We start from the raw sequence: 8,394 nt of genomic DNA on the forward strand, positions 1-8,394 counted from the left end.
TTTCTTCTTCCCTGAGGGCAGCACAAAGTTTCCTCCTGATGTCTTCAATCTCTTCTAGTGTTGTATTATCATCATCTTGGGCTAAGTCCAATTGGTTTTTTAATTCTTCGATCATTTTTTCCGAGTTAGTCGGAGAGAATTTCTTCCAAATAGAGATGTTTTTCCGGCATTGTGCAACCTTTTGATGAAAATCTCGACGTGAGATTTCATTAAAGGTGCCCCACCTGGAAATGACTGTCTCTTTAAAACCAGGCTTTCCGATCCATCTCTTATCAAATCGAAATGATTTTTTCTTCCTTATGTTGTCAAATTTTATCATAGCTAGGACTGGTCGATGATCTGATCCCCAAAGTTTCATATACTCCGCAGAAGAGTGAGAAAATTTTGAAAGCCATTCTTCATTTCCAAGAGCTCTGTCTAAACGACATTTGACTTTGCCAGACCGTCTTCTTCCAACCCAGGAAAATGAATTTCCTTTGTACGGGAAGTCAAGCATTCCACAATTATCAAGCATAGTCCGGAAAGGAATAAATGAGTATTCAGGTCTTCTCCGACCTCCTCGTTTCTCATGATTTCTGGTAATCTCATTAAAATCTCCTATCAAAATCAGGCTTCTTTTCTGGTAGTACTCATCCTTGTTAGACGTTCCCAAACATTTTCTCGATTTTTTATAACCGGATCACCATAGACGAAAGTCATAAAAATTTTATGTCCGTCTAGACTTGATTCAACATCAATCAAATGCTCATCAGAATAGAGAATAGAGACCGTAGGTTCATCCATATAAAACAGGACTAAACCGCCGCTTCGACCTCTAGGTTCAACAGTGAAAACATGGTCATATCCAAAATGAACTTGCATGTCTTGCAGAAGATAACGATTATTTTTGGTCTCCGACAAAAATAGAAACCTCGGTTGAAAACATTTGTAAAGTTCTTCTAAATGATCTTTAAGTCAGATCCGAACCAGCTCTTTGACAATTCCATCCGATGATATTCATTTTGGACAGTAATTTCGGATTTTTAATTTACTTGGTTTTACCCAGATTAGGCTTGGCATATCAATTATTTAAAACTTATGTTTTAGCTAAAAACAGGTTTTAAACTTTTATCAGATACAATGTTTCTTGGGCTTAGTCCAGAATTGAATTAGGTCCATCAGATTTGAACTTGATCAAATGTTTTTTTTTTTTCTTTCTTTCTTTTCCTTGCCGCCGATGAGAGTCTCCACCGCCACAACGAGCAAGACCGGCGAGCTAAGAGGCGGATTTTGACGAGATCGAAAACCAAATCGTTGGAGGAAAACAAAGATTGCTGACGGAGAGCTTCAGATGTCCATAGGAGTTGTCAGGAAACTCTAGATCTGGGATCACCATTCTTTTCTCTTCAGCAAGCGTCGCCGCAAATCATTCAAATTAATTGATGCAGTTGGAATTTTCCTTCAAAGAGCAAGTCTTTTGTGAGATGAGTTGAGGACAACTTAGCATAAAGCTAGATATCTTTGGGTCTTTGATTCTCAATCTTTGACACACCATAAAAAAACTTCCCAAAACAGGAGAGATCTTCAGGTTTGGCATCAACAGGTCTTCAATCTTTAGAGGAGAACAACGATTTCCTTCATCAGAGAAAGGAGATTTCTGGTATTGATGCAAGGCTCGATGATTAAGAAGGATAACCGGATCTCTTCATCTGGCGATGCTAGACAACGACGGAGAGGGGCTAGATCTGGTGGCTGAGGAGAGGGGGCTAGATCTGGTGGCCGCAGAAGTCCACGGGTATCCGACGGGTCAGGGATCTGGTGGATCTAGATGATTCACAGAAACCCTCACCATCGCTGGTTTCTGAGAAAGTAGAGAAGAAGTCGCGAATCGGTAAACAAAAAAAGTAACCGGCGACCTGATAATCGATGGCCACTCCACGACGGTGTGATTTTGCAGAGGAAGGAAGGGCTACTTTAATCACTTAATCTTATGAGAACGAACACGCGACGACGAGTTAAAATGGCAAGATTGGATATAATGAGGACCAGATCTCTACCTTGACTAATTTAAATTTTAAATATTTTGGCAATAGCTTTTTTATTTAATTTAGTACAAATTATTAAATTTGTACTTTTTGTCGGTGAAGTTCATACTGAGGACTTGATTGGTATAGTTTTTTTTGGTATAATTCAGAGAGTACTAAATATTTTATCATCCAATCCACTCTTGTTAATAAAAAAATTCAACAGAGTATTTGAAAGTTCTAACTGCCTTTATATGCCCTTTCCCTCTTTTCTTGGAGATGGAGTTTTTTTTTGCAACATATTAACTTCTAAAATATTTTCTAGAAACAAATACTTCTAAAATTTAATTTATTTGGTCAAGAAATATCAAATCACTCACAGCTTTTTCAATTACTTAAAAATGCGCTAAAAAACATAGTGCTTCTCATGTTTACCGCTACTGCAAATACTATCAGTTGTTAGGGCTAGAATTATTATCCGGTATCCGGTATCTGATCTGCTATCCGGTCATATCCGATCCGTAAAAATTGAATATCCGTGTAGTTCAGATCTGGATCCGGATAGTAAAATTAAGTATTCAGTTATTTTGGATACGGATCCGGATAATAGAAAATTTCGAAATCGGATATTCGTTATTCGTTATCCATTTATTAAGTATTTATTTATTTTGATAATATTTATTAAAATTTATATTTCATGATTATCTTCTATTTCAGATTGTGAGAAAAAAAACATTAAAATGAATAACATATGGATACGAAGATAAATTAACTTCTTTATTACTATTTTCTCTTTTGCTATGTAAACTTTTAAACTTTGTGCTATTTGAATGCTACTTGAATGTTTTTTAATTTTTGGTATTTATAATTTTTGCTATGTTGATACATTTTAAATTTTTAACTATATATATGATCTCATTTTAATTTTTAAAAATTGAAGTTTTTTTTAAATCAACGAAACCGGATATCCGATCGGATATCTGTAATATTTGGTTCAAACCGGATATCCAGAGTTTTTGGATCCGAATCCAGATAGTAAAATTGATTATCCGGTGAAAACGATTCCGGATCCGGATACCTTAAAAAATCCGGATATCCGGCTCTGTTCTAATCCTATCAGTTGTACCATTTAAGCCTTCATTCTTCAAATTTCTGAAACAACTAGTATTATTGACAGTTACAGTGACTAACCATAATTGAAATCACAGTTAATATACTTAAACCTTCTTTTTCCAATCCTTATAAATTTTTGTTTTTCTTGTAAACAAACAACTCGGTTATTTATATATGCGATGATGCATAAAGTTTCTCAATTATCGATTAACCCGTTATTTATGTTGTATCCTGAAACAGTTGTTTGACTATTTTTTTCCTAAACTCTTTCAGTTTTCAAATTTGCTAAACTTCCGTAATGAAAAGATTTGTAAACTCCTTTAATTTCACGTTGCCTTAAAGTGATTACGAAACCTTACAGCTATTAGTAGGGACTAATTAAAAGGAAACTTGTAACGAAGAAATGCAAAGTAATGCAAAGTAAATAAAGGGAAGACTAGGGAGAGTAACGCTGAAACAATTAGTCAACGTTTAGGACAAGAGCGCGTGAATCGCACACTCTTACACATGGCAACAGTTTCGCTACGTCCCTCTTACGTTGTAATTTGGTGCAATGGTGCTTTTGTAGTTGTCGTAACGTTTGGTGGGTTGATTCAGGTCGAGACAGAAAATCTTTTTTTTTTTGTTAAAAAGAGACAGAAAATCTTATCTTTCGCTCGCCTCATAACTTACTATAAATTTGGTTATGGTTATGGAATTATTGATTATTCTGCTAAACGCTTTTGTCAACAAATTTAAATTTTGTTAAAAAAAAAATATTTTTCTTTTAGAAAAACAATTTCTAGTTTTGAAAATTTTTTAAAATAACCATGCATGGTTACTATATTGGTAACTTGCAGAATGACAGAATGACAGAATGACATAATAATTTTTTCGAAAAGAAATAATCTGCTTAAAACTTGTTTACCGCAATGACTTTTATTTTGTATTTTATCTATACTATTATTTGCGAAGTCAAAAATCTTATGTGTCGTCTTCAGAGCGATTTGCTTATGTGTCTTATTAAAATTTATATATATGTCGTTTCCTTAGTTCTGATAAGATGATCATTAATCGTACGTGTCAATATATGTGATATGGCTTTTTAATCGATTATGAGCCATCAAATTTTTTAATAGGCTAGCGGTTTATTCTCTACTGAATCTGTAAATGGGCTACCAACAAAGAAATTCTAAACCCTAAAGTATCTATCCTACACTATATATATCGTTATTGTTTACCTATGTTTTTCACATACAACAACTAGACTCACCATTCTCTTAAGTCTATTTCCTCTTCTTAATTGTAGCGTCTTTTATATTTTCTTGTTCGTAAAGAGATGTTAATCTCTGTATTCATAGCTTCTTTTTTAAAATTATATCGTGCTTCTTTGTATAGATAGACTACTCTCTTATGTTCGATCTTTGTATATATATCTTCTTTATTTTTTCAAATATATAAATTAACCTCAGTTTCTTTATTTTTTTCTTAAACCTAGAGTTCATCCTGCAAAATATAGTTGATTGACTCAATCTTTTGGAATCATATCTTCCAATGAAATCTAACAGGTGATTGTAAATAATAATTGTGATTAATTGAAAAACAATTAATGGAGTTATTTACTCTACAGAGGTATTGATTTCAAATTTAAAACCATATTAAATATTTCATAACAACTATAAGACCTATCTCTTGAACGGCAGTATAGATTTCTAAATTTTTGCAACTCAAATTTTATTATCTAGGTCTTTTACTTCCTAAGAATTGCTTTATTTATGCTTGGTTTTTATTATTTAGGTTTAACATTTTATTATTCACAAACACATTATTCAATATAATCTATTCCAAAGGATTATTATTTCAAAGATTTCTTCTATACAATAAACTACTTAATGATTAAACCTTTTATTTAAAGATAACTGCCTTTTAGCATATTTAAATTTAATGTCTGCATGTTTGCATATAGAAAACGTTTATATAAATATACTAAACACATTCCACTTATTTATTTGTGTAACCAGCACGATAACATATAAATACGCTTCAAGTAAAACAACAATAATATCCTATATAAACAAATTAATCATTCACATAAAACTGTTCCAACGAGATCTGTTTATAATTTGCAATATAATTTAAATTATACTATATTTCAAATAAATTATTAAAGATAATTATAAAAATTAACTCATAATCTATAATTTCAATCTATATTATTATTTGCGAGACCAAAAATTTGATGTGTCATCACCATAGCGATTGTCCTACGTGTCTATATTATTATTTGCGAGGTCAAAAATCTGATGTGTCATCACCACAGCGATTGTCCTACGTGTCATTAATAAAAAAAATTATGTGTTATTTTAATTAGTTTTGATAGGTTAATTATTTATCGTACGTGTAAATAAATATCCATGACATGACTTTCTTCAATCTATGGGCCAGCGATTTTGTTAATGGACCAGCGATCTTGAACTTCGTTTTAGCCATCGATATATGGGCCACCGATGTAGAAATAAATACTAACCTAAACCCTAGCGTATCCATCGTGCTATATATATCATATTGGTTTTCATATTTCTTTACATATAACATACGTCTACTAAGTTTAAGCATTTAAAACAAAATTCACCTTTTAAAAAAAATGATCATAGCATTTAAAAATAAAAATGTCCACCTCATGATCATTTTTTAAAAAAAAATCGTCCATACAATATCCACTATTATTTATGCATATTCCTAATTACAATGTAACCTACTATCTTTGTATCATTGATACTTTGCTGGTTCTGTAATTTATCTCTCGCCTTACAATCACTACAAGAAAACACCTCATTTACAACGACCATATTCGTTGTAAATGAGTTTTTGCATCGATTTTACGACGAAAATCAAATCGTCGTTAATCGATCGTCGTAAATCCAATTTCATCGTAAAATCGTCGTAAATTAGCGACGATTTTACGATGATTTTTAATATTTTTAATTTTTAATTTTTTAAATTTTTTACAACGAATTTACAACGATTTTTAATATTTTATTTATGTTTAATTATTATTTTTACAAAGAATTTACAACGATTTTTATTATTTTTCCGGCGATGGTGGCTCCGGCGGTGGTGGCTCCTCCGGCGGTGGTGGTTCCTCCGGTGGCGGTGGTGGCTCCTCCGGCGGTGGTGGCTCCTCCGGCAATGGTGGTTCCTCCAGCGGTGGTGGTTGCTCCGGCGGTGGTGGTGGCTCCTCCGGCGGTGGTGGTGGCTCCTCCGGCGGTGGTGGCTCCTCCGGCGGCGGCGGTGGTGGCTCCGACGATGATGATGATGATTCCAGCGGTGAAGATAGATTGTTGAACTTGTTATATAATAGTGTTGAGTTTGTTATATATATATATATTGTAAGAAATTTTGTCAAACTACAGATGTGAGACTTTTGTAATTTTGATTAACGATGAATTTACATCGATTTTAGGATGAATCGTTGTAATTTCGTTGTTAATTTAAAAAACAAATAAAATAAAATTTTACAACAAATTTACATCGAATCGTCGGTAATTCTTTGGTAACTTTGAATAAATTATATATGATCATACTGTAATAAATTATACATACACTTTTTATATGAAAATTTAATAAATCAACATAAAATTTATATAAAGTAAACATAAAATAATAATATTTTAGAACTTATAAATAATAGTAGTTAGGAGAAAAGATTTTTTTTAATAATAAAAAACTTGCAATAATTTTTTAAAATGTTTTTTATTTAAAAAAGAATTTGTTGTAACAACGTTTATTTTTTAATTAAATAAAATTAAGATTCGTTGTAAATTTACAACGATTTTACAACGAATCATTTTACAACAAATTAACGACGAATTCGTTGTTAATTCGTCGTAAAGTTGCAACGAAAAGAAATCGTTGTAAAAATTCGTTGGTAATCTTGTGTTTTCTTGTAGTGAATGGAATCGTCAAGTAAATATAAATTTATGTTTTTATTTCAGTTCGTGCTTTAAATAGTTTTTCAGATTCTAGAGGTTTTTCTATTGTGAATCTGTTGCCTAATAGTTAGTTGCTTCAAAACTTTTATGAATTTTCTGTAGCGACTAGCAATCGTCCCCTTCATGATCCTCAGACTTTTCCGTATCATCTGCCTCCATCTGCCTCCAACTGTAACCCTAACAATGGTGAAGCTTACTGCTTAAGGGTTTTATGGCACGTCATTCGCAGTCCATGTTCTTATATTGATATAAGAACAATTAAATGGTGTTGTCCACCTTACTTTCAAAGATGCATGTTATGTTTTAGGTTTAATTCACGATCATAGCCTACTTTCAAAGCTTTCTATTCAAAGATGCATGGGGTTCCCGCTGCTCTCTTAAAATGAGGTACACTGCTTTGTTACATGCAGGTTCTATGATGAATTCCTTTTGTGTATATAGATCCATTCAATTTTTTTAGTATAAGTTTCGTCAATTATTTGCATTATCTTTGAATTTCTTTTCTTTAATTATATTATTTTAACAATTTCTTAAAATTTTCGTTATGTTCTGCCCGGTTTCGGTTTGAGAGGCTTATTATTTGAGACTTTTATTGGATGTTGTTAGGTATTTTTATTGAAAGTTGTTAGTCTTGGTGCTCACGCTTATATATAGATGATATCCAGTAGCTAAGGATTTGTGTACTTAGTGGTTTGTATGTTCGGTTGGTAATTTTTTGTTTGGGTCTTTGAATTTGGTTTGGTATTATTTTTCGGTCGGTTAGATTGATATTTGGTGCGTGTTGATTATATATTTGTGGTTTAATGATTACACTATCACATATATATATATATATATAATTGTAATGTAGTTTTTAGTCAAGATTCTTCTTTTTCCATTTTTACGAGTTTATTTTTTTCAAAATCATAAATTTATTCATTGATTTTTTGTGGTGTTTATGAATTCTAATATGTCTATGGTTTTGTTAGATATGATTGTTATTGTTTACCTAAGCTCTGAAAATTAATATTAATTATATAATTCATGCATATGTTATGATCAAAGTAAACAATGTATATCCTGGGCTGTTTAACTATGCTCTGAAAATTAGTATTTATTATATAATCTAATAAGAAGATGAAGACGAGCGATGAAGTCGGAGGGTACGAAGATGATGAAAACATAGAAGACAAAGTAGAAGAAAAAATGGAAAAAGAAGTTGTAGAGGAAGAGGAGAAAAAAGATAAATCAAAATATAAAGAAGAAGATGATAAGAACTAAAGAAAAAGAAGAACATAAATTTGAATAATACAGGTGGGTTTCCACAA

This window comes from Eutrema salsugineum, unplaced genomic scaffold (assembly GCF_000478725.1).
Source record: "Eutrema salsugineum unplaced genomic scaffold, Eutsalg1_0 scaffold_15, whole genome shotgun sequence".
NCBI classification, from domain to species: Eukaryota; Viridiplantae; Streptophyta; class Magnoliopsida; order Brassicales; family Brassicaceae; genus Eutrema; species Eutrema salsugineum.